This window comes from Pongo abelii, chromosome 2 (assembly GCF_028885655.2).
Source record: "Pongo abelii isolate AG06213 chromosome 2, NHGRI_mPonAbe1-v2.0_pri, whole genome shotgun sequence".
Lineage (NCBI taxonomy): Eukaryota > Metazoa > Chordata > Mammalia > Primates > Hominidae > Pongo > Pongo abelii.
Genome location: NC_085928.1, coordinates 35115884 through 35142475, shown reverse-complemented (window position 1 = coordinate 35142475; position 26592 = coordinate 35115884).

Below are 26592 nucleotides of genomic sequence, written 5' to 3'. Positions count from 1 at the left end.
CTTATAGCTAAGTGCCTACATCAAATAAAAGAGAAAAATGTCAAAAAATAACCTAATGATGCATCTGAAGGAAGCGGAAAAGCAAGAGCAAACCAAATAAAAATTTAGTAAAATAAAAGAAATAATAGAGATCAGAGCATAAATAAATAAATTTGAAATGAGAAAAACAATACAAAAGATCAATGAAACAAAAGTTGTTTATTTGGAAATATAAACAAAATTGAGAAACATTTAGACAGACTGACAAGAAAAGAGAGAAGACCAAAATAAATAAAATTAGAGATAAAAATGAAGACATTACAACTGATGCTGCAGAAATTCAAAGGGCCATTAGTGGCTACTATGAGCAACTATATCCTAATACATTTCAAAATCTGGAAGAAATGAATAAATTTTGAGACACATACAACCTACCAAGCTTGAAACATGAAGAAGTTAAAAACTGAACAGACCATTAACAAATAATAAGATCAAAGCCATAATAAAAATTATCCTAGTTTTTAAAAAATCCTCAGACCTGAGGGCTTCACCACTGAATTCTATGAAACATTTAAAGAGCTAATAACAATCCTACTCAAAGTTTTCCAAAAAATAGCGGAGCAGAGCATACTTACAAACTCATTTTATGAGGCCATTATTACCCTGATACCAAAACCAGACAAAGACATATCAAGAAAAGAAAACTACAGGCTAATATCATTGGTGAATGTTGGTGCAAATTTCCTCAACAAAATCCTTGCAGACCAAATTCGACAATACTTTAAAAAGGCCATTGATTATGTCCAAGTGGGTTATATCCCAGGAATGTAACTATAGTTCAACAAACACAAATTAATCAATGTGATACATCATATTAATAAATGAAGGATGAAAACCATATAATCATTTCAATTGATGTTTTAAAAAGCATTTGATAAAGCTAAATATTTCTTCATGAAAAGAGTAAAAAAAACTGGGTATAGAAGAAACATACTAAAAGCTATATATGACAGACTCACAGCTAGTATCATAGTGAATGGGGAAAAACTGAAAGCCTTTCCTGTTAAATCTGGAACATGACAAGGATGTCCACTTTCCCTGTTATTACTTAGCATTGTACTGGAAGTCCTAGCTAGAGCAATCAGACAAGAGAAGAAAATAAAGGACATCCAAAATGGAAAGTAAGAAGTCAAATTATCTTTTTTTGCAGATGATAGGATATTATATTTGGAAAAACCTAAAAACTCCACCAATATAATATTAAATTGACAAATTCAGTAAAGTTACAGGATACAAAATCAACATACAAAAATCAGCAGCATTTTTATATGCCCAAAGTGAAAGATCTGAAAAAGAAATAAAAAACATAATCCTACTTATAATAGCCATACATAAAATTAAATACCTAGGAATTAACCAAAGAAGTGAAAGATCTCTACAGTAAAAATTATAAAATACTAATGGAAGAAATTAAAGAGAATTCAAAAAAGTGGAAAGGTATGCCATATTCATGGATTGGAAGAATCAATATTGTTGATTCTTGCTACCCAAAACAATCTATATATTAGATGCAGTCCCTATCAAAATACCAGTGACATTCTTCACAAAAATAGAAAAAAAAATAAAATTTATATGAAATAAAAAAGATGCAGAATAGACGAAGCTATCCTGAGCAAAATTAACAAAACTGGATGAATTACATTACCTGACTTCAAATTATACTACAGAACTATAGTAACCAAAACAGCACGGTACTGGCATAAAAACAGACACATAGACCAATGGAACAGGAAAACCCAAAAACAGATCCAGAAACTTAAAATGAACTCATTTTTGACAAAAGTGCCAAGAATAAACACTGAGGAAAAGATATTCGCTTCAATAAGTGGTCCTGGGGAAACTGGATATTTATATGCAGAATGAAACTAGACCCCTCTCTCTCACCATATAGAAAAATCAAATCAAAATGGATTAAAGAATTACATCTAATACCTCAAACTAGGAAACTACTAGAAGTAAACATTGGGGGAACTTTCCAGGACATTGTTCTGGGCAAAAATTTATTGAGTAATACCCAACAAGCACAGGCAACCAAAGCAAAAATGGACAAATGAGATTATATCTAGTTAAAAAGCTTCTGTGCAGCAAAGGAAATTAACACAATGAAAAGGTTACTCACAGAATAGGAGAAGATATTTGCAAACTACCTTTCTGAGAAGGGACTAAAAATCAGAATATGCAAGGAGCTCAAACAACTCTAGAGGAAAATGTCTAATAATCTGATCAAAAAATAAGCAAAAGATTTGAATAGGTATTTCTCAAAAGAAGACACACAAATGACAAACATGCATATGAAAAGTTGCCCAGCATCACTGATCATCTGATAAATGCAAATCATAACTACAATGTGATGTAATCTCATCCAAGTTAAAATGTTTTTATCAAAAATCAGGCAATAACAAATGCTGGTAAGGATGTGTGGAAGACAGGGAACCCTCAAACACTGTTGGTGGTAATCTAAATTACTACAGGCGCTATGATAAACAGTTTGGAGGTAGGTTCCTCAAAATCTAAAAATAGAGCTTTCATATGATTCCGAAATTGCACTACTAGTTATATGCTTAAAAGAAAGGAAATCAATATATTGAAGAAATATCTGCACTCTCATGCTCACTGTAGCATTGTTCTCAGTATCCAAGATTTAAAATCAACCTAAGTGTCCATCAACAGTTGAATGGTTAAAGAAAATATCTTAGTTGTACACGATGGTCTGCTATTCAGCCATAAAAAAAGAATGAGATTCTGTCACTTGCAACAACATAGTTGGAACCAGAGATCATTATGTTAAGTGAAATAAGCCAGCCACAGAAAGACAAACATTGCATATTCTCACTTATTTGTGGGATCTAAAAATCAAAACGATTTAACTTGTGGAGGCAGAAAATAGAAGGATGGTTACCAGAGGCTGGGAGGGAAAGTTGGGGGAAGGAGAGGAGAGTGGGGATGTTTCACGGGTACAAAAAATGTTGGAAAGAATGAATAATACCTAGTATTTGAAAGCACAACACGGTTACTATAGTCAACTATAATTTAATTGTACATTTTAAAATAACTATAAGATTATAATTAGATATATTGTAATACAAAAGATAAATGCTTGAGGGCTTGGATACCCAATTTTCCATAATATTATTATGCATTGCGTGGCTGTATTAAAATATCTCATATACTTCGTAAATATATCCACCTTCTATGTACCCACAAAAGTTATCTTAAAAATCTTAAAAAAGTAGTTAACTCTGGGACACATCCAGCATATTCAGTCTAGATCTGTAAAAGTAAGTATAAGCTTTATTTGAATGGTTATCTTTGAACCTTACACAGCTAAGAACACAGTTAAAATTCCTTTTTTCTTTTTTTTTTTTTGAGATGGAGTCTCGCTCTGTCACCCAGTCTGGAGTTCAATGGTGCAATCTCGGCTCACTGCAACCTCTGCCTCCCGGGATCAAGCAATTCTCCTGCCTCAGCCTCCTGAGTAGCTGGGACTACAGGTGCACGCCACCATGTCCAGCTAATTTTTGTATTTAGTAGAGAGAGTTTCACCATGTTGGTCAGGCTGGTTTCGAATTCCTGACCTCGTGATCTGCCCACCTCAGCCTCCCAAAGTGCTGGTATTACAGACATGAGCCACTGCACGTGGCCACAAGTTAAAATTTCTAAAATTCTTATGGTCTTTCCCTTTCATTGATTATCTTAATATTTTGACTCACTTTGTTATTTCTAATTCATGCTCATTCATTAACTTCAAACAAAAGCAGTTTTATAACATTTTTTTTCAGCCAATGCTAAGTTAACTTATTTGAATTTGTGACCTTCCTAAGTTGTTGATTGGTGGCTAACAGACAGCAACATGAGGATGGCTGACATGCCCATATCCCAGCATCTTATTTTGGTGAAGATGCCCACATTTAGCTGTTCATGCACACATATACAAATTGAGTCCAATTTTAAAACTATATTTTTTGTTGGTACCCAAATAAGTACAACCTGCATATAAAACAAATCAAAACAAAACAAAAAACATTTGCTAAATATATTTTTGTGATGGTGATGCTTTTTCTTTCTTTTCTTCTCTGGCTCTCTCTCTCTCTCTCTTTTTTTTTTTTTTTTTTTTTTTTTTTTTTTTTTTTCTGAAGGATCATACAACATTCGATCTTCTTTATCCTCTAGATGGCATCTGAAAATGGTACCTATTTAATCCATCATAGGATGGTGAAATTTAATTTTGGAGAAAAATTGCTACATGGACTCAAAAATTGTTATTATTTTCTTATTTCATATCTAGGACTTTATAGTCCTAAGTTGTTATTTTATAATTCTAAAAAAATATGAGCTCTACTACCATAATGGGTGGTCTACCACAACAATAAAACATAGTTTCTATAGTTGTTGTTTGTTTTGTTTTTATTTTTTACTAAGAACTAAAACTGAGATTATGTCTATATCAGATAATGTATGTGACAATAGATAAGCAATGTAATAATGGCAGGAATTTATGGAAAGCAATCCAACACATAGCAGAGTCCAACACTCCTGTTTCTCCTCAAACAATTTATATTTCTATTTAAAGGAAATTTTCCTCATATAACTGGGTCAAAAGTGCACTACAGTTGAAACATTTGTACAATGAAAGACAGACACACAATATGCCACCCATTGAACTTGCTAGATTCAGAAGCAGGAGGATGGGAAGAGAGAAAAACATCGATGACATCCACAATTTTTTATCCTGCCCTGTAGTACATGAGATGCATTCTCTACCTCTCTCTCATGATTTTAATCTCCTCAAAGTCAGAGATTTGGTAAAAGATATTTTGATATCCTCTCCATCAAATAGCCACTATAGAGTAAAATTCAGATATTTTATTTAAAAATTGGGCAAATGCTCAGCAAACTATCGCAAGGACAAAAAACCAAATTCTGCATGTTCTCACTCATAGGTGGGAATTGAACAATGAGAACACATGGACACAGGAAGGGGAACATCACACACTGGGGCCTGTTGTGGGGTGGGGGGAGGGGGGAGGGATAGCATTAGGAGATACACCTAATGTTAAATGACGAGTTAATGGGTGCAGCACACCAACATGGCACATGTATACATATGTAACTAACCTGCACGTTGTGCACATGTACCCTAAAACTTAAAGCATAATAATAAAAAATAAAATAAAATAAATAAAAATTGGGCAAATGATGATCATAACAATAACAATGACAACAGAATGATTAATGGCAGTTTAGACTTTATGAGAACCTACATACCCATTCTAACAGCGTTAAATTTATTAACTCATTTAGTCTTCTTAAAAATCCTATAAGATAGGTACTATTATTATTTCTACTGTACAGACAGGGACATATTTGTCAATATGACACATCTAGTAAGTCATGGAGAGGAGATTTAAATGCCAGCATTACGGCTCCATAGACCAAAATCATAATTAACCAGCTTGCTTTCTCCACTATTTTTGCTGTTCCATGAAAATTATGATTATGGCTATTTGAGGATTGTATTAGATTTTTATCATTGTTATAACAAATTGTGAAAAATTTAGTGGCTTAAAAAAACCATTTTTTGTCTTACATTTCTAGAAGTTAGAAGCCCTAATATTAAGGTATCAGTGTATATTTTTTCTCAAGGCTCTAAGAGATAATCCACATCCTTAGCAAGTAGATAGTGCCCAAATTTCTTGGCTTGTGGCACCCAGTAAGCAGTTGAGTCATTTCAACCTTTGCTTCTGTCATCATATCCCTTCCTTTAATGCTGCCTTTCTTACTTGTTTCTTAAAAGGACCCCTGTGATTACATTGGTCTTACTTGGATAATCCAGAATAATCTCTCCATCTCAAACTTTTGAACTAATCATACCTGTAAAGCCTCTTTTGCAATGGAAGACAACACATTCACACATTCTAGGAATTAGGATATGGATATACTAATGTCTTTTGGGGATATCATTTTTCAGCCTACCACAATAATTAATTATTGAGTAAAATTTTTAGTAATAGCAGTCACGGTATCACTACATCAATCAAAGCCAAAAAAAAAAAAAAAAGGATAATATGCTTCCATTACCAGAATCTGAATTTCTAGATTTTATGAATACATTTGAAGTCTGTAGTATTTAAACATTTTTCTTTTCCTACTAGTCGCATATTAAAAGATGTGAACTTAAAGAAAAAAGAAATCAGTAATTTATTTTTAGACATTTAGCAACAGAATTGGAATAGGGCAATTGCAAATAACTGTGAACAGAGATGCATCACACATACAAAAATCTTAAAGTTCAATCTCTGGTCTTTTCAATTGTTTGGATCTTACGTCACTTGTTTTGCTCCCCTAGTGTGCCTATCCAGAAGACAGCAAATAAAATATTACTGAATAAGAAACCTGAATATTGAATTGTGAAGCTACTTACAAACTTTTCTCAAGAACCCCCCAAAACCCTGAATGCTATAATTTTAGTATTTGGCATTGATTATAAAATGTGAATATGCTTTAATGTATACAAAATGTTTTAATGCATATTGCTTTTTTCAACATCATAATACACCTTTGAGTTCAATTAGGTAACTACTATTTTCATGCTCATCCTCTGGTCAACAAAATTGTTTACCAGTATAGACTGTTGGTAACTAGTTGATTTATCTTAGTCTACCAAACCATTTTATGATTTCTAGTCAATTCTCAATCAAATAGGCTGTGTGACCTCCTAAGAAATAACTTTATTCCAAAATTCTCCAGATTTACCTTAGTGTTTGAAAACAAAGATGGATTGTTGAATAGCTATTCAATAAATTCTTAATTTAGTTAAAAATATAATATATGCATGTTTTATAAAGCTACCACTAAACAATCACTTAGTTAAATTTAATATAGAGGAGAATTGTGCAGTTATTAATAACACATACACATGTGTATATTATATATGTGTATCACACATATACACACACACATATATAGTATATTTGTTTAAAATAATCAGATACAGAGGTAAAGCTTATATTATTGAATGAATCATTAATTCTGACAAAATTTCAAAAACATCTAAATGCATCTTTTGTTCTCCTCTATTTTTCCTCTCACCTTTTGATTGTCTTGGGTTCTCTTTTAAGGTAGCCTACCATAATATCTCAGTAGCTTGGTTTTCCCCAAACGTTAACCCATGTTTTTTTCCCTTAATTAAGTTATAATGATATTATTATTCAGATAATAAATCATGATGTGTCAAACACTCCAGCAGGCCCCGGAGCCCTGGAGATAGAAAGATGAAGAAAACATCCCCTGCCTTTTAAGAAATTATGAGCCAGAAGTTCAGATTACACATGTACACATAGCTGATTATAATAAACGGTGAAATGTAAGTACAGTATAGGTAAAAATATACTACTGTGTTCTGTCTTATCATCAAAACATTCACTCCCTGATTCCTTGCTCTCAGGCACTTATGGAGGAGAGATTTCTAATAAACAATTTTTAGCAGACTGTTAAAATTATTCCTATCATGTTTATTAATATTTACTTACCTTTAAGAGAAGCCTCAGTAAAAAAAGATGTATAAATATAGTTTGATTTAATCTGAGGAAATAAATCTTACAAAATGAGTTTCAGGTTTGGTGGAGAATTTATGGTAGCCTTGTCTTTTGAGTAGAAATTCTTCCAATTCTCTTCAAATCACATAGTAAATTTGAATATTTATAGAAGTATGGACCTTGTCTATAAATATTTAGGACATGGTCCTATAGAAAAACATCTAATTTAATAAATATAAAGCAGTGGCTCTAAAACCTCAGTGTTCATGGGAATCATCCTGAATGCTCATAATAAATATAGAGATACCAGTTAGTTAACAATTTTTTTTAAGCTCAGGAATATGCATTTATGACAAACTGTAATAATTTTGATATGTGGTTCAATGAACTCTTTTTAAAGAAAACTGGGTTGAATATCCACATAAGACAAATAAACAAGTAAAATTCTCAATTGCTCTAACATCATGACCTTATATAACTATATCTTCCAACGATCTCTGAAACATTCAGCAAATTGCTCAATTTGTTTAGCCACTCAAACACCTTTTATGTCTAAGTGAAGGATGAAGTCCTCAGAACCAACCTCATATTATTTGACCTAATTCTAAATTCTTTTTTTTAGACAAAATGATCCATCTAATGATGGATTCCTAATTTTCAGCATTTGAGTTTAACAGTCACATTGATATATCTACTTATCCAGTTTTCCATTGATGTTCTAGTCAATATAAAAACATTTTTCATCTGAAAGTTCAGAACAGTCTAGTGCAATGCCTGTCTTTCCAGTTGGTTATTGATGGGCCTGAAAATATTTTTTTTTAATTGGCAAAGTGACTTGGACTCAATTCTCTAGCAGATGGCTTAGAAATGAGTGACATGCCACCACCTTCAGATTTTTCAATGCATGACATGCCACAACTTTCAGATTGTGTATTGCATTGCCCAGTTTCAATAATTCATTAACTATTCATTAATTGAACTCATTCAGCTAATGTTGTCCATTGTCTTCTGTGTGTATTTGATACCTACTAGTCTTCTATTGATTGGAAACAATATATAATAAACTCAAGCAAGAAAATAAAACAAGTCATTTACAAACAGGCTAACAAATTCTCCATGATTATTTTCAAAAACCAACCATCAAAATCAGTACTCTGTAGCACAAGTAAGTGATGAAAAGATAGATGGTAAACAGCCATTATTTTTCAATATTATTTTTATTTTACTTTTAAATTCATGTGCATTTTAGATGAATGAAAGCTTTTCTATTTTGTATTAATTGTCATTTACAAAAGAACCTTGAGTGATAAAAATTACTCCTAGTATTTTGCTAATGAAACTCATGTTTTATATTTACTTTTGAAAAGAGCACAAATACGAAGAATACTAAATGATTTTCAAATAGTTGATCTTCTATAATAAAAATATGCCATTGAGAAAAAAACAAACACACAAAAATAAAGTTTGAGGAGAAAAGCTACTAGTTTTTATAGATTTTCAGTCCAAGGAAATAATCTGATCTAGTAATCCGAAGACTATTGTAATTAGAAACAGAAGACCTGGTTCTTATTATTGTGCAACTTATGAAATCTTGATGTGTTTCAATTTCTCTTTTGAAAATAGACGTCATAATTTCTGTACTGTCCAATTTATAAAGCTGTAGTGAGGATCACATGAAGTCACTCTTTTCTGAACTTCCCTAGTAATAAGTATCACCTGTTGCAATTGTGAAATTTATAACTGTCCAGACTTCTCCTCTAGAGATTTTGATCTACAGGGGAATAATTCTGATCCCTATATTAAACTATTAGCAAAAGTTCCAGGTGCATTTTACGTTGTAAATTTGTAGGCAATACTAAAGGAATTTATTTTGGAATTTTTTACTGATAAAAAGTAGTGGCCAGGCGCATCGGCTCACACCTGTAATCCCAGCACATTGGGAGGCCGAGGCAGGCAGATCATGGGGTCAAGAGATCGAGACCATCCTGGCCAACATGGTGAACCCCTGTCTCTACTAAAAATACACAACTTAGCCCAGCATGGAGGTGCGTGACTGTAGTCCCAGCTACTCGGGAGGCTGAAGCAGGAGAATCACTTGAACCTGGAAGGCGGAGGTTGCAGTGAGCCGAGATCACGCCACTGCACTCCAGCCTGGGTGACAGAGCCAGACTCTGTCTCAGAAAAAAAAAAAAAAAGAAGCAAGGGGTTGTGGTATGGCTAATTTTTAGCCAGAGTGCATTGGCATGGCCTTCACTGTTACAATATAGAAATTAGTCTGACCAAGTTTGCCGGTAACCATCCCTGGCAGCAACTTGTCTCATCCCTAACTACCAAGGTCCTGTTTCCTACTGTCACCCAAAGTAACAGCTGGACTAGTTGGCATCAAAGTAAGTAGCCCGTAAAACTCAGCTTCAGACTTCAGCTGCAGTTTCTCTGTGTTGTTCCACTCCCTGTGCTACATTGGTTGGTAAATGTTTATAGTGTCACCTCCTGGTCAAAGCACATGTTTTGTAAATCCATGGAGAGGTAGTCCAATATCTTTGAAGTAAAATTGTGTGTGGTTGCTAGAGTGTCTAAATAAAGTCTAGAAACAAATGAACAACACAGAGACAGAGTGCTCACATTATTTCAGAGGTTTGGTTTGCTTGGGAGCTAGCTTTTTTCTTTCAATTTCAAAACATATTTCAAGGTAAAATTAGTGGTTATTTTCATCCCGAATAAATGCAATAAAAAAGATAATAATATGAAAGAATCGAAGGACAGTAGATAAGAAAGTGTGGAGCCTTCAAGGCAGGTGATAGAAATGCTGGCAGCTTAATAGTTGACAATCAGTGAAGGAGCAAGTGAAAGAAAAAGGGAGAAAGAGGGAGAGCTGGAGAGAGAGAGAAACCCATTCATAGATATATAGAAATACACAAAGCACAGAAGAATGAAGTATGTGAATATTGAAATATATAGAGTATGAAGACTATTTTGCAAAAACAAAATGTATTTTTGAGAAATTGCAGCAAGAGCAGCAAAGCCTTTGAAAGAATTATTGAATAAATTAAAAAGCTTTTGAAACTGTGCTACAGTATTACATCATAAATATGCAAGACACGAATGATTACTTGCAGTAGGATTTAAAAAGTGTAGAGGTTTCTGAATATGCATCCAAACGTATGCAATACAAGGAAAAAACTGGGAATATAATGAACAAACTCTAGATAAATTAGCATGGATTTTTTTTCACTGGAAGTGCTGAATAATCTTGAATTGCAGAACAATGAGGGAACAAATGAGAATGATACTAGTAATTCAAAGAAAGTACTGGTGTTAGAACTTTTGGTCTTGAGACTATGATAGGGCGGGGAGACAGGGTCTAGCATCTAAGAACACAGCTTATACGGTGGTAAGCTGGGATTTCCCCCAAAACCACGTGGAGAATAATAGATATAGGAGCTATTTGCTGCAGGAGGCTTTTATAGGTTCCCTCTGTCATGATCTGTGGATATATAAACTGCTTAAATTGCCAAGAACAAATGGAAATGGGAAACTAATGATCTCCCCCTAACACGCTGATGAGAACACAATTGTTAAAGCTCACTTCATAATTGAATGTGTCAATGATTAGTTGAGAAGTTTAACTTAACGGCTTAGTAAATCACCTTTTAAGTTTATATATAGCATGATTAGTTTTTCCAAATCATTTCAATTTGCTTGAATTTCTAATTAAAGAAAACAAACAAATTAGGTAATATAGGAAATAGAGATACTTTAATCCAAGTGACCATGCAACTATGTAACTACTGGGCTATAAGTGCCCAGAGTAGAATAACTTGATCAGTCCATTTTATATATTCTCCTTTAAATAAACCTAAAAATAGATTATTGTCAAAACACAAAGCTGTTAACAATTAAATTCTGCTTTATAACCTCCCTGAGGTCGAACTGTGGCTTTTCATGTTTAAGTATCTTTCTTCTGTTCCTATGACTCAGTAGCTAAATACATTTCATCACATAGTTCTCAGTTTCAAGTTATGTCCTACTGGTGAAACCCATGTTTACTCACAAACCTGCCTGAGAGAATTCAAGAAAGTAATACACATCCTTATGCTTAAATTCAACAATATACTATAAACAGGATTTATTGCTGCTGAGTTTGCAGCATGTCCACAAACCTAATTTTTTCTTTGTTTCATAGTTCATGTAATACTTTATAGGCTGTGATATATGCCTATTGAAATCTTCTCCGCATCTACTTAGTCACAGAAAATTGCTTCAGTTCTTAATTTTCTATAAATATTGACATGGCTCTTTGATTTTTTTTTCTCTTCAAACTAAAATATCACCAAATCTACCGATTTCTGGCAATGTTACTTTCCTATCTGCTTAATGGTAATCTAAGTCACTTGTTTAAGGACTTTTATTTCTCCCTCCTCCCATATCAATAAATGTTTTCTCTAGAGATTTTGCATTTCTGCTAACAAATATTCTAAAGTTTCTCATGTATTAAATATTTGTGTTCCAAACTAATTATTGAGAGAGAATTCTTCATGGATCTTTCGTATTTCTGCATGTCTTGCAAGCCCAGGCATTGATTGACTTTCTTCTGGACTATCTTTTCAATGATTTTTTTTTAATAACAAGCAGCTTTGAAAAGAGAGAGATAGCATCTTCCTTTGGAGCAAGGAGCAAGTTTCTTTACTGTGCAGTGTTATAATGATAATGTCTTCAATCATGACAAAGCTCAGACAAGCTTTTGGACAATTATGAATGAGTTACCTAAGCTATTGGCTCTTTCTCAGTAATTAAACTTAATATATATGCATGCATATCGCCTAGCATTAGGACCCAAGGTACTGGTGCCAATATTGATAATCCACAGATACAAAGCTATTGCTGTGAGTAGTAACATTCTCTGTTTCTCACCCAGCAGTGTGTGTCTTCTGTCAGCATTCATGAAATTGCAGCAGGCTAAATTATTTTCTAGAAAAAATGGTAAATTATCAGACATTTTTTAGTTTTCAATACAAACATGGCTTCAAGATACCATCTCACATGGTTCTTTATTTTTACTACCCAAATCATCAAAGAATAGCCTATGTGCACCACTTTCATTTCTTCAAGAACCACTTATTCTCCCACACCATTACTGACATTTCTTTAACGACAAAAAAAAAAAAAAAAAAAAAAAAAAATCCTCTTGTTTTATTGAATTCAGAATTCTTTGAACAACTAATTTTCTTCGATCTCTCTATGGCATTTTTAAGTTGGTTATCTTTTTTATTTGAAACTCTTCGATTACATTTCCCCTTTTAGCTATCAGTTCCTTCTCAGTCACTCTAAATGACCTCTTTTACTAACATCTCATTACAGATATCATATTCCAATGTCGTAGGACCGTAAAGCTCTGTTTTTGATCGGTTCTTTTCTAGTAGTTCATTGGTAGTCACACTTCTTTTTTGCGGGGGGCGGGGGGGACGGAGTCTCGCTCTGTCGCCCAGGCTGGAGTGCAGTGGCGCGATCTCGGCTCACTGCAAGCTCCGCCTCAAGGGTTCACGCCATTCTCCTGCCTCAGCCTCCTGAGTAGCTGGGACTACAGGTGCCCGCCACCATGCCCAGCTAATTTTTTGTATTTTTAGTAGAGACGGGGTTTCACCGTGTTAGCCAGGATGGTCTCGATCTCCTGACCTCTTGATCCGCCCGCCTCGGCCTCCCAAAGTGCTGGGATTACAGGCGTGAGCCACCGTGCCTGGCCAGTAGTTAAACTTCTTTAGCTAAAAATTGTATCTTCAAGTTTACCTTTCTCTAAATCTCATTTTCACATCTGTATACCTGCTGATCACTTCTCCCTCAATACCTTCATCTCCAAACTCACAAACTCAGTATATAGAAAGCCACACATATTTCATTCAACTCGAAGCAAATTACTTGTTTCTGAAAAGGATGGTATTATTTACTCAGTTTCTCTAATTTTAACATTGAAAAATATCTGATATTTCTCTGCATATATATGTTTATTGTTTTGTGGATTAAATGTTTTCCTTTGTCTCCTTGTTGAGGTTCTTTATTTCATTGTCCTAATTCAGGGCACATTCATTTCTATCTTAGTAGATTCTATAGATTTTCTAATTAGGGATCCGTTCTTTTATCTTTGATGTATTATTAAACCAGTGATAATTTAATTTTGAAAAATACCACTGCATTTTTTTCAAGTTCTAGCTCAAAAAATATTTTTGCCCTTAGAATATCTTGTGTTGAGGATCTCCACAATTATATAACAAGTTATTTCTTCATTTTTTCTCTTATCACTGCTCCAAATACATATATTAATTTATTCAACAAAAATTGATTATCATCTATGTTTCAAGGATATGTCTAGAACTCAGAAAATATATTGAACAAAATATATTGCTTGTACTAAGTTACTAGGATAAAATAAATATTAAATAAAAATATTACAGGGTAGTGTTATAAAAGTAAAGTTTCTAGTGATTAGAAAATGTATACAGGGCAATGTTAATACGCTACACTTTCAAAGTCAAAAACCCTATTGGCTGTGTTTCCAAGCATAGCTATAGAATACCTTTGTCCACAGTCTTGTCCATGCCACCTTCATGGCACTGAATGCCATCATTTTTTTCTCCCAATTTACGTGTTTTACTCTTTTATTTCCAAGTTAGGTGCCTAGCTCCAGTTTCAATTCTGTATGAGATTTTCCTTCATAACCAGAACTGTATGAATCTGTAGTAGTTAATACCAGAACCACTCAATTTAAACTCAGCCTGAGATATTTTATTTTATTATTAGTCATTTTGTGACTTTGATTCTAACATGTTTAAAGATTATAAATATCTTTAGGCAAGTATATTAGCCAAGACTAGGATTTGACTCTTAGTAACTAACAAAGGGTTTATTTTTCTTGTTTAACAAGAAAGCTGAAAATAAAGATATCCTGTAGTAGAGTAATCATCTCAAGGATGAACAGGATGAGGTTACAGTGGTAGTCTCAGCCCTACACCTATTTTCCCCAAATAAATGGCTGCTCCAACTGTAGCAATAATGCTTTCCTGCCAGCCAATTAAAAGAAGAAACAATACCGTAGAAGGATTATGCACAAATTAAGAGAAGAAAAAATACAGAGAAAAGAAGTTCAAACAAATTTTTATTTACATCCCAAGGACTCAAATTTTATCAGGTAGCCAACCTTACCTGCATGGAATACTAGAAAATATAATTTTCAACCTGAATATGTTACTCATTACAAAACTGTTAAAAAAGAAAGGCAATAATGAACATCTGGTAGGTTACTAGTAGGGTCTGCTCAAGAAGACTATTTTTTGTCATCAGATACTAATAGTCATTCATTGATATTTATGTAACTCAATATGTGTCCTGTTTTTACTTCCCTTTACTGATGTAACTGCCTGTTTTAATAGACATGTCTATGGTTTGCAGAACTGTGTTGAGTCTGTGATCAGAAAAGAAAAATGGGATGATGGCAAAAATCTATACCTTAATTCTCATGGTGGTTATGTGGAATATAAAATTGTTAAAACCTATCAAACTAATATTACTTAACATCTGTAATTTTCCCAGATTTATTGAGGAACAATTGACACATAAAATTATACATATTTAAATTATGCAAAGTAGTGTTTTGATATATGCTCATAGAAACAGAGAGTTAGGAGGATGATTACCAAGGATAGGAGAAAAGAGGAAATGAAAAGTGTTGGTCAATGGGTAAAAACTTTTCAATAAGATGAATATGTTCTAGATACCTAATGTACACCATGGTGGCAATAGTTAATAAGAAGTTATTGCATACTTGAAATTTGTTAAGAGAGTAGATCTTAAATATTCTCACCATATACACACACACACACACACACACACACCTAACTATGTAAGGTGATGAACATGCTAATTAGCTTGATTTTGATAGCCATTTCACAATGTTACCTATATTTGTGATTTTATTATATATAACTTTTATTTTGAAAACTAAATAAAAAATATTCCTTCATCTGCTATTTGATGAAGGCTGTATTAATTTCCTATTGTAGTTGTAACGTATTACCACAAATTTAGTGGCTTAAAATACTGAAAAGTTATTTTCTTACATTTCCGCAGAGCAGAAGACACATCGAATGCATTCACAGGGTTATGGTCCTTTGGATTTAGAGAATAATTCATTTCTTTTCTCTTCCCAGCTTCTAAAAGCCACCCATATTTCTTGGCCCCTGGATCCTTTCATCTTCAAAGCCAGCACTCCAATCTCTAGTCATCTTCACATCTCCTTTTTCTGACCTTTACCCTGTTTCCACCCTATTATAAATACCATGTGAATACATTGGGAACAAGGAGATAATCTAGATTAATCTCTTTATCTCAAAACGCCTAGCTTCATTAAATCTACAAAGTATCTTTTTGCCATACAAGGTAAAATATCCATAGGTTCTAGTGATTAGGATGTGGACATTTTTGTGATTGGGGATGGGGAAATATGTGGAATTATTCTGTCTACCACAGAGGCTAAATGATCAGACCAATTAAAAGAAAAATGTCCAGACTCACACTGACATTAACTGTGCAATGAACGCAGCTGCACACAAATCAGAACCATATCTAATATTTGGATGATAGGCTCATCCAAATATTAGAAACAGGAACTGTTAGCTAGTATTAAATCTGTCTTTGCGTGAGATTCTTTCCCATGAACTGAGAAAGGTGTGCTTGGGTGCAAAAATCTCATGGCATGCAATTCTTGCCACATGCAGTATGGCCATCTTTAGGAGGTGATTCCTCCTACACGTGTCAGTGAGATTACAGCTGCTCACCTTCTGGTAGGATGCCTTGCATCTAGTTGGTGCTCAATAAATATTTCACTGTGATTTCAACAAAGAGAATGACTATATTACTATTGATGCCAATTAAATGGTTCCTAGTGATCTTCAGAAGACATGAGGCTGTCCTGAGCACCTGCTTTACTCTTAGGGGACATTTGGGTTGAAAATATGGCAAATTAATAATATTCAGTCAAGCACTGAGGTATTTTACAAAAATCAATGTTGTCAATGTGTAACTGAATTTAATTCATTGTTAGAAAAAAGTTTTTTTCTTACAAACCAACACTTTCTTCCTACTCTTCTTGCCCCCAAATCATTTTTAAACTATGGATACTGATTCTAGAGAGGATAAGAGCTAATTATTAACTCACCTTTAACTTACAAGTTTATACTCAGCAAATCTTAATACTTGGAGTCTGTTAAAACAAACAGGCTTGCACAGTCACCATTTCAATTAAGCTAACCTGACCAATTTAGGACTTATAAACACATTAGCTCCACAAATTAAGGTTTCTATTTCTATGAGTCTTTACTGAGTTGATTTATTCAGCTGGTTTTGGAGAATACTTGTCTGTCAGTTAGTCTTCTTTAAATACATGTTTATCCTGGATAATTTTATCTCAGAAGCCTTCAAATATGTAATTACTTATTGTCTTTTCAGAAATACAAAGCATCTAATTACTTTTTACTTTTAATACAATATGTATATTACTGCCCTAGTTTTTGCAATGACAGATCTTTAAATTCACTATTAACTGTTTACATCTTTGTACTCTTCAAAATTAGTGACATAAATATTTCCAAATTACTAGAACACAGCTGTTTTAAAGAATATATTTTTTTTCTTCTCTGTCTGTTCTTGGTTAACCAAGGATAATGACTACAATGACTGCATCTTATGTAATTAAGCAGGTCACTGGTGAATTTAAATTGAGGATAATATTGAACTTAAGGGGTCATTTTTCTAACAGTCGATAAAAGAGCAGGCTTTTTTTGTTGTTACTTTGGGCTCATTATGATTAAGAAACCCATTATAATTGCAAAAAATTTCATTTAAAATAGTAGCAAACAGAGTTTTCTCTCTTACTCTTGGAGACTACTTAAGATCATTTTTCATTAAGAAGCTGTGGTTTGTAGGAGAGTTTTCTAAGGAATCATGAGAGCTTCTTACACATTAAGGGAGGAAATGGCTTTCATATGCTACACCTCCAATTTCATGAAAATTGGGCAATCTTTAAAAAAAACTATAGAACTACAATTCTGCAGATGGTTTTAAAAACTCACTTAGATCATTGTCTCTTACCCTTTGACTTCAACTTGCATTACTTCTAAATAGAACTAGAGAGGCAGGAGTGCTATCATATTTAGAGATCTTCAGAGGACATTTCAGTCTTCCAGAGTCCATCCCAATGCCTAACAGGCCTCATAATCTTCCTAAGGAATTAATTTCCTCTGGTTTTGCTACAGTGGAATTAGAGAACACTGTATTAACATAACACTATAGTGAATTTCTCCAACTCAAATAATTAAATTAGACCTCTATTTACCCAGCTAAAAGTAAGTAACATCCTGCTTTTTCAGTCTCTTTAAACTAGATATTTTAGAAATTCTTTGAAGGAAAACAATGGCTTTAGGTTTTTGCAATCTTTTTGAATGTTCTTATTTTGTAATTTTGCTGTGTTAGTTCATCTTCTTCTCAATGTATTTGAAACTCACATCATCACTTCTTCCAAATTAACTCCCTCTCCTAAATTTCCTATTAACTTTCATAATACTATCATCTTTCATATACACAGGGTCAAACTTTCATGGACATGGACACTGGATTATTTTTTGTCCCATCCTATAGTTCAATCAGTGTGCAAGAGCCTCATATATTTAATTATTATATTATTATATAATTAATTAAGCCTTATATATTTTCCTTTATTTAGCATCATTTATTACTTTCTCTCAGGGGCTGTCTTTAGGATCATGTTGCTTTTTATTGCCATAGTCTCTTAACTAACATACATTTTTGTCTCTTTTTCCTCATTGTTCATTCATCTCTAGGAGATTAATTGGGCACAGTTGCTCACGCCAGTAATCCCAACACTTTGGGAGGCTGAGCAGGCGGTCTACTTGAGACCAGGGGTTTGAGACCAGCCTGGCCAACATGGTGAAACCCCGTCTCTACTAAAAATACAAAAATCAGCTGGGTGTGGTGGCGTGCACCTGTAATCCCAGCTACTTGGGAGGCTAAGGTGGAAGAATCGCTTGAACCCAGGAGGTGTGCTCCAGCCTGGGCGACAGAGTGAGATTCCATCTCAAAAAACAAATAAAATAAAATAAAATAAAGCACAGCTAAGAACATACATAGGTGACACTTGTAAATTAATTCTCAAGGCCTTTTGAACGTATTTCTTATGTTTAAGGATTTTTCTACCTGTAAATATCAGCTTCCCAAAATAAAGCCAGGAGATTGCTTTTCCAGACTCCTGTGCAGCCAGGGCATAGACAGGTGACCCAGAATCCACTAATAAGACTTCCAGGTATAACAATTTGACTCAAAAGTAAGAAAAGTCTGATTCAGACAAGAATGCAGTTAAGAAGGTAATGGAGGCACTTGGGTTAGGGGGCAGCAATGACAGCCAGGGATATTTTCTGGAACATAACTTGAACACATGTATGAACAGCAGTGGTCACAGTTATGCTGATTTCCTGGTCCAGAAAGGGTAACCATACAAAAACTGGTAGTGCTGGTTTTCTTGTAGACCTCTTCTACAGCATATTCTGGTTTGTTCCCAGAAGTCTACCCAGAGATTCATAATTTAGGGTCCTACACAATTCTGAGCTATATAAAATATTTTTTATAATAACATTTCTTACAGTTTGTAAGAAAGAATCTACAGTAATATCACATGTAGCTCCCTGCTTCAGAATATTTTATATCTTTATATCTAAAAAAACTTCTAACTTCTAATATTTCCCAAATTCTGGCCTCAAAATCTCACTTAAGTAATTGATCTCTCTACTACTTCATAGATATTATACATGCCAGTCAGATTGTTCTAATCACAATTCTTTGAAATTAATCTCACATATCTACTTTTGCTTTTTTGTTTTTGCCACTCTTCCTACATTTCTTCAAAAAACCCATTATGTCTCCTTTAATAACTAACTGAAATCCCATCATCTCTGATATGCTTTTTTTCTGAAAAATAGAAATAAAAGTTTCATTAGCACCACTTTGTTAATACTAACTTTTCTGTATAGGTTTTTGTGTCACTGATACAAATACCACATATTCTCTTAAAGTACAGATAAATTATCTAATTCATCCCAGTAGGCTATTCCTACTATACCCCCGATAGAACATAGCCAGATGCTCAGTAAATATTTCACACAAGAGAAATTAGGTAGTGCCTCACCCCTCGTGAGGCTTTATTTAATTGGAAGATTAGCTTGCAGGATTTATTACCATCTTGTATGTTTACTCAGCCTTCCGGAAGGGAGTTACTCAAACAGTAGCTAAATCTAAATTTAAGTTAGATGCTACTCATTATTGCTAATTTATGATCAGACAATCATCTGAATAATATCAAATTTGGTCTATCATCATTCCCAATTTGTTATCAATCAACTTATATTTGTTATATTTAGGTGACATTAGGCATTGCAACTAATCCCAGTGGCTTAACATAACAAGTGCTTATTTCTCACTCACATATTATCCATTGTCAGTGGCCAGAGTTTTCCTCCATGTGGTGAACATACAGGGACCTATAACTCTCCAGTTTAATGTTACTGTCTTAACACTTGGTTCCCAACACAGAAAACTATAGGAATACAGCAGACATAGAGACCTTAAGCTACCTTGGGCCACAAATGGCATATGTCGCTTTTGTTCACAGTGCATTGATCATAACTAGTCATATAAACTTCATATAACTTCATGAGAGAATGAGACGTGCACGAGAAAGCATGGGATATATGATGAGTACTGTGTCTTTATTGCACACAATTTAAAATTGGTGTATTATGGCACACAGTCTAAAATTAATGTGCTTAATTTTCTCTATTTATAATTTGAGCAATGCCACCAACTAAACTTATTTTTCATTAATTCCCAGAAAGATGTCTTCATTCTTCTTCTGTCTCCATACTTCTCCCATAAACTCACTATGCTACTTTTGCTCATTTCATATTTTATTCTTACCAGCTACTAATATTCTTATCCAAAGCTATCTGCCTTCCATCCATGGTCTGTTTAAATCTGAAATGTACCTAACCTGCAATCAGTTTTATTACATTTATGAGGCATCTCGAGATACTTTGGACTTACCTGTGTACCTTTCACAGATTTCTATAGCACTTAAGTCACAAAATATAAAGCTATAATATCTTATCATTACATATAAATACCAAGTACAAAGTATAATTTAGTCCTAAGGGATTGAATATGGTTATATGTAATATTGTGTAGATGACATATCATAAAAATAACTTAATAAATTATATCAATATTACTTACCTTTGGTGATGAGAAAATTGACACAAGTAACTTGGCTATATTGTATTATGCTATAAAAATTTGTGAAAAGAAAGTTTTAATCATTGTGTGTGTGAAAGCAGAAAGGGGAAATCCAAAATCAATAGAGAAATGAACACAGGAGTGAGATGTAACTTCTAGTTGTAAACTTGATACCAGGTGGAGACAACATGTACTGACACAAGCAGGCTACCTGACACTGCCTACAAGTTTTATTAAGTACATCTGCTCATAACAGCCAGAGTTGAGAAAACATAGGTCTTTGTTTCTTTCAGGAACAGGCTATTTACTGCAAAGAATAGAAGAAGGACTGTAACCTGAGAATAAGCTGCTCCAGAAAAAAAAAGAAAAACTATAAAGAGTTGAGCCACAGAGATCTACTTATCTCTATATGACCAATTTATCAGTTAAATCATTTTTCCTTTTACGAGCACTCAGTAAGGGGTTGAGGAAATAAAGTTCCTCTCCAAAACCTTTACTCTAGGAGAGAATTTCCCTCCTTGCCAGATAAACAGGAAGGTAAGGAATGAATATTTACCTTTTTAAACGAAGGCATCACAACAGGGTGGAATTGGAGTTGCTCTATGAAAAAAAGTTGAAGTATGCATAGCCTGCCTGATCATTGGTGTAGAGTCAAAGAAATAAAGTTTGAACTTGAACAGCAATGCTTCCTTGGAATATTCTCTCCATGAGGGTAAGTTATTTGTCTTGTTTTCTCCACATAAATCTCTACTACCAAGAATTGTAACTCGCATATACTAGGCACTCGGTAAATAGGTTTTGAATGAAAGAAGGTAGCAGCCAGCTTGTAAGGATATTTGAAAATTTAAAAATATAATTTTATTTTATAGAGATGCAGTACTAATTTTCAAGCAGGGTCTGACATGAACAAAATGCCATTTTAGGAACATTAATCAGGAGTCCATTATGCAATGGGTTGTATTACCAAAATTCTAGTGGGAGGGAATTCAATTAGCAGATAATTGCAATAGCCTTAGGATGATCTGATGGTGGCTTTGATTAAAGTAGAAGAGGGTGGACCTCAAGGAGTAAAGGACAGTTATGTAAAACCCCATGGAGGAAAACTGTCATGCTTTGATAAACGATATGAAGAGGAATGTGTGGGAGGAATGAGAGAAAAATCAACTAACTTATCATTAATTGAGCACTTGTCCTGATGGAGGACACTTGGAGGAGTAAATTCAAATGTGTGACATAATTATTGTTCTTTTAGTGGAAATGCTATGTTCACAGGGAAAAATCTCATAGAAAATAAATGATGCCAGGCCTAGATTTGGGGAGTAACTGGTATATCTGTGCAGACAGAGTAGCTACAAAAGTGAAAACAAATTCAGGCAAAATGTGTTTTGTAACTAAGAAACTAGAAGACAAAATAAATAATTTAGTATATTTTATTTTGAATGAAATAGACTCAGATTTTCACACGGTTTTGAGAGTCTTATGATTTGCTCTGAAAACATGTATCAATAAGTATCATGTGTCAATTTTGTGTTTGGAATTTATTTCAACCACTGTAACATTCTTTATAAAATATAAATTAGAAATAATCATATTGGCTGGGCGCAGTGGCTCACCCCTGTAATCCCAGCACTTTGGGAGGCTGAGGCAGGCTGATCACGACGTCGGGAGTTCGAGACCAGCCTGGCCAGCATGGTGAAACCCTGTCTCTACTAAAAATACAAAAATATTAGCTGGCAAGGTGCTGCATGCCTGTAGTCCCAGCTACTCGGGAGGCTGAGGCAGGAGAATTGCTTGAACCCAGCAGGTGAAGATTGCAGTGAGCTGAGATCACGCCACTGCACTCCAGCCTGGGCAACAGAGTGAGAACAAACACCACATGTTCTCACTCATAGGTGGGAGCGGAACAATGGAACACATGGACACAGGGCAGAGAACATCACACACTGGGGCCTGTCGGGGCATGCGGGGCTGGGGGAGAGATAGCATTAGGAGAAATACCTAATGTAAATGACAAGTTGATGGGTGCAGCAAACCAACATGGCACATGTATTCCTGTGTAACAAACCTGCAAGTTGTGCACATGTACCCTAAAACTTAAAGTATACAGATATATAAAAAAAGAATATAAGAATGGCAGGTATAGAGGAAATGATAGGTATAGAAGGATGCCTGACTCATGGCTGAGATCCAGTTCACATCAGAGAGGGCACAGCTATGTCTCACTGGATGTCGAAGAAGTCACTGAGGGGTGGCCCCAATAGTATTCACTGTAAACTGACTTTGGAGTTAAGGGAAGCTGTCCATAGGGAGGTGCTTAGGTGGTGACACTGCACATAAAAGTCATTTGCTGTGGTCTGAATGTGTCCCCCAAAATTTATATGTTGAAACTTAATTGTCAATGTGATAGTATTAAGAGGTGGGGCCTTTATGATGTGATTAAGTCATAGGGCAGAGCTCTCATGGATAGAATTAGGGCCTTTATAGAAGGGCTCAAGGGAGTTTGTTCAATCCTTTCTGTCCTTTCTACCATGTGAGGATATGGCATTTGTCCCCTCCAGAGGATGTAGCAACAAGGCAGACAGCAGCCCTCACCAGACACCAAACTTATTGGCATTTTGGTCTTGGACTCCCCAGCCTTCAGAAGTGTGAGAAATAAATTTCTATTGTTTATTTAAAAATAATAATGATATTAATGTATGCCAATTTTATGACATAAATATGATATTTATATTTTAAGGTATAGAATAAAAACAACTAACTGTGACTATGTACATGGAATTATAAACTTGCAAAAAATGTAAGTAATAGTAGTCCAGTAATGGAACTCTGGGTACATTATAGAAGTTTTACTTTTGATTAATTAGGTAAATTAAATTGATCTATGAACCCTCCTTTTTGAGGTCTCTAGCAGGAGTCATTACATGTGTTAAACAAGATGGCACTGAGAGATTTTTATACTCCGAGTGAATTTGCTTTTAGGACCATCTCAGTCTTTCTACACGTGACAAGGGAGAGTGCTTCTCACAAAGCTGACTGAAATTTCATGAATACTGTAATGTCTCACGTTAGACATGGCCAAAGCAGGAAAGGAGATATTCAGCACATTCAATGTCATGCTGCTCTAAATATATATGCCCTATGGCTTCTTGTATACACTATACATACATGTATATAGGCCAAGGGCATTTGACAGCTGCTTTTCAAAGCTGCAGAGCAGGAGTGCTTACTTTAGAATAGCCAACAGATTCCAATGACATCTGGGTTTCAGTCTATTTTCAGTGAAGAATTGAGGGTTGGTGACAGAGTGGGTAGAGGATATGTTCCTCTCTTTTGTGATCTGAAGAATACATATGCACACAGCCTCTGTGCTTAAAGGTAGAAAAATAGGTTGAATTTTTATAATTTTAAAATTAGACTTAATTAAATGAAATGTTCTAAATTTAAATTAGGTATATGGTAAGATTTCTCATTATTTATACCGGGCAAAACTAGTGCCTTGTTGTTTCATTATTGTCATTTTAATTATTTTAAAATTATGTTGTTTAAACAAATATAAATCATTGATTTAAAATCCAACAGCATACATAAATTAAAAGTAAAATTTTGAGCAGAACTGTATTAATTACAATCACTGCTTTTACATTAGTTTCCATGTTATTTCTGGATATGCCAGGGCTATTTCTAGAAAAATTGTAAGAGTCATTCTATGAGATGTTCTTCACTACTGCTTAGAGTGCACATGGGGCTATAAACTTCCACTACCCACAAGTCTCTCCTTTTCCTTTTATCTCATCATATCAAGGCATTTTTCTCCTGCGTGTCATGAAATAAAATAATCAGATTACTAATTTGATCACAAGGTAGTTCTAAATTTCAAGAAAATCCCTTGAGAAACACCAAAGTCATCTTTGATGTCTCCCATTCCTTGAGCACCTAGTTCACTTACCCAGTTTCATAATTTACCAATGAAATGCCTCAGGTATCTATCCAATGACTTTTTATTCTTATTTCCCATTTCTAATATTGTTATTCTTGAGTGGACCAATGTTGCTTCTCACTTTTTTTTTTTTTTTTTAGCTGTAATCAGTTCCTAATCAGTTATTCAACCACTATCTCTCCTGAATTCAGCCAGGAGAGCTCTCACTCCAAATACTGCTTGGTGCTGGGTTATGTTATTTCCTGCTTAGAAATCTTTCCTATTGCCTAGCAAATTGAAAATACTCAACTATTAAGGCATTTAAAGCACTTTAAAATATGCTCTCAATCAGCTTATGTACTCTTATCTCTGACTACTTACCTAAACGGTCCCTAAGCCTTGATCAAATTGGCCAGCTTACTTCATTTTATCTTCATATCCCCCACAGCTTTGGATGGTATACTCATCTGGACAGAAGATTTCAAAAGAAAGAAGGCAAAGCCCCCATATTAAAAATAACATCTACTCTAGTAATATGAAAATATAAGCACAGATAAAAATGTTCTCTCTTCTTTTAGCATTGTCATTTTTCGATGAGAAGAGTTTTATAAAAATAAGAGTCATATTAGACATATTTGAAATGTGCTAAGTATTATTTTTGCCTAGGGAAGTAAAGAAACAATATTTGATAGAAAAGGTGATATTTAATATTGGTGGTAAAGAATGGATAAAAATGTATCACATGTACCCTAAAACTTAAAGTATAATAAAAAAATAAAAAAATAAAAAAAATTTATCAGGTAAAATTGGAAGATCAGGAGAATGAAGGAATATTTCAGGTATAGGGGGATGATATGAAAAAACGCAAAATTATTTTAAGTGCAGTTTGTGTTTGGGGAATAATATTGACATTGTCATGTGTCATGTTTCCCAAAATATGTTTCCAAAAATATCAGTCCTGTAAGAGACCCTTCCGGAAAAATTAAGGGCCTAGTGAGATGCATGCCCAGTTTAAGTTGTGAAATTCAGCACCTTCTATATTTTTTTCTTGGGACTAACAGTGAGCTAACATAGTAAAGGGTCTGATAGATCTATAATTTACTTTTCTTTAATGTCTCAAAAATTTTGCAAACATTTTACCTCCCCTTTTAAACTTGGAAGCTTTTAATAGTGCTTTGAATTAATGTTATGTAAAAACTGCCTTGGGGAATAAAACTGAACACACAAAAATTTTGGAGTTTTTTGCATTAAGACAATTGTAGAAGCATTATGAAAATGATTCTAAATAACAAGGGCAACTTTTACATAACCTAAAACACTTGGTAGGAGTACATTCATAGTGTAGGCCTATATAAAGTGTTATAGATTAAGAACATAGAAATTTCTCATTTACTTTAGTTTAATTTTTAGAGAAAATTTGGCATCTTTTCCATCATAGAAGGGAATGGGTTGGAGGTAAGGGACAGTTGGAGGTAAGGTACTAGTAACTGTGAATATACAATAAGTCTGCTGGTAACATTTTACATTAAAAAAAAAAGAGAGAGAATTGCCAGCATCTTTATTGCAAAAGAGCAGAGAGTAGTTTGTGACTGCATTGTTTAAATTGCCCAGCTGTGTGTCAGTGAGTACAGAAGGGCTGAATTGGGGAATAGTGTATTATCCTGCATTCCCATGGGTTAAGGATTCACTTGGAATTTATCCCCTTCTACCACTCAGTTAGCATTAAATAAATTTTGAAATTCTCCCAAATTATCC